We start from the raw sequence: 2,283 nt of genomic DNA, 5'->3' as shown, positions 1-2,283 counted from the left end.
CTTTTATTTCTCCCTCAAAGCTCAGTTATTTTACCATTCACATTTATCTATGATATATTTAGAATAATTTTTTGTGAACAGTGCAAGGTAGGACTCAAGATAGTTTTTTTTTTCCTACATGGGTACCCAGTTGACCCATCACTATTTAATGAAAAGACCATCTTCTTTCCTACTGTCCCATACTGTCACCTTGGTGAAAATTCAGGTAACCTCACATATCTGGGTCACTTGTTAGATTCTCTGTTCCATTGGTCTTTTTGTCTGGAATAATGTTAAGGATTTTTTTTTTTTAAAGAACTATTAAAGAAATAAGTACTTTCAATTTTATATTGTTCATCTTGAAGATGGAAGGTTAATACATTTTCTTACCTTATAGTCTAGCATTGCAGAAGTGCTCATATACAGGAGAAGATGTGTGTGGAGTGTGACAAAATTCAAAGAATGTGAGAGTTTTGTTTGGAAGGAAACTAGATCCTCTAGAGATATTAAAAATGATGGAAGAGACAGTGATATATATATGAGAGGGGGATGCTTATTTGGGAAGAGCATTAAGTTGTTTTTTCCGGCCAAGTTCGCTCTTCTCAAACAGCATCGCTCCAGCAAGGCCTTTGCTGATACAGTCACTTGCTCTGTATCACTAATTATCTGATTATGATTTGTCACTACTAGTATTTTCCTGTTCATTTGTTCATTTGTTCATTTGTTGATTTGTTCATTTATTTTATGTCTCTTTACTGTAGACCGTAAAACCCCTTATAAGCACGACTTTCCTACTGTGTTTCATACATACTCATTGAATGAGTGGGCCTGAGACCATCAAAGGGCATTTTTGTAACTAGTAGCAATATCAACTGAAGTCAAACAGTCTTGTACTATGTTTTCTAGGCAGATGTCTTGTCAAAACAGAGCAGCATTTGAAGACAATTCATTAAAAAAAAATAAAAAAAGTCAAGATTCTGCCTTTGCAACTAATAACACAAGTGAGACCTTATTACACAATTAAATCATTGTTATCAGAATGCATTTATAAAGTGCATGGAGATTTAACATTTTCATTTGCTGGAAAGGATATACTTCTGTCATGACAATCATTAAACTCTGTTCCTCCCTAAGGATTAGCGTGAATCTGCTCTTTAGTTTGACATAACCCAGGAAACATGGTTACGGGAGCGTTTGCATGTTCATGGATATGGAGTTTGAGGTAGGAAAGGAGAGCCCAGTTGTGGGTACACATGCAGAGGTGGCAGTTCCGATGGTAGACAAAGATCGTTACTAACCAGTTAATGGGCACTGCAGACATTTAATTCTAAATAATTTAACATGTATTAATGTACACCGAATGTCGCTAGCATCGGCGGGTAGCCCAGACTTTACCAGCTTACCGCCCATATCTATTTATACAGAAGGCGGTGTCATGATTGGATTTTCTTTTTCACATTGATGGACGTAGTATGCTTATAAGTAACTGCCCAGCTGGTGCACTGTGTGTGTGTCATAGGTGGGCGTCCTGTGGTGGCATTCCTGGGACAGTCTTACTTACATGTACTGCCTTGATATAATTGTTAATTGGACCCTCTTTCACTCTGAAAAGCGCCCCAGTTTGACAAGCTCTGTCTTACCCCAGCTGTAGACAGCGTGGGCAGTCCTCCTAGGCGATGTTGAAGCCCCTTTTGGTGGAAGTCACAATGATAGGAACCCCTTCAGGCAGAGTGTCAACCACAAAGAAAAGCTGCTTGGTGGAAGCTGCTGTTGGTCATGTCCTGCCTTGGCATCTAGCAAAGTCTGCAGTGTTTTCACAAATTAAAGGCAGAGACGCCTCAGGTCAATGTTAGAGCTTGCCAAGGCACACAAGATAGTTGGCATTTAGGGGAACTATTTCCGGGTTGCTTTCTCAGCTCCGGTGGGAGCTTAGCTACAGCCAGAGTTGTTTTGGCAGCCAACACAACAGAGCTGCTCATAGCCCAGCATATTTAAAAGCTCCAGGAAGGGGGAAAAAAAAGTCTATTTTTCCCTCTCTACCACATAGCACACTTCTGGGAATCTGAAATATCTTAGCGAGCACTTTATTCAATCTAAATTTAAATAGAACTTTTCACCACTTCCCAAGAGAGAAACAACAGTGAACCAGATGAGAAGGAGAGGAAGTGGAAGAGAGTAATGCCCCATATCATTTGGTTAATCTATTCTTGTTTATTAATTTATTACATGGAACAGTAAGTTTAATGGCTTTAACTTTGAAGTGGAAAAGAAGCCTCTAAAGTATACTTTCAAAAAATGCAATAA

This window comes from Pteropus vampyrus, unplaced genomic scaffold (genome assembly GCF_000151845.1).
Source record: "Pteropus vampyrus isolate Shadow unplaced genomic scaffold, Pvam_2.0 Scaffold60, whole genome shotgun sequence".
Classification (NCBI taxonomy): Eukaryota; Metazoa; Chordata; class Mammalia; order Chiroptera; family Pteropodidae; genus Pteropus; species Pteropus vampyrus.
Note: the sequence above shows the minus strand (reverse complement) of the source record.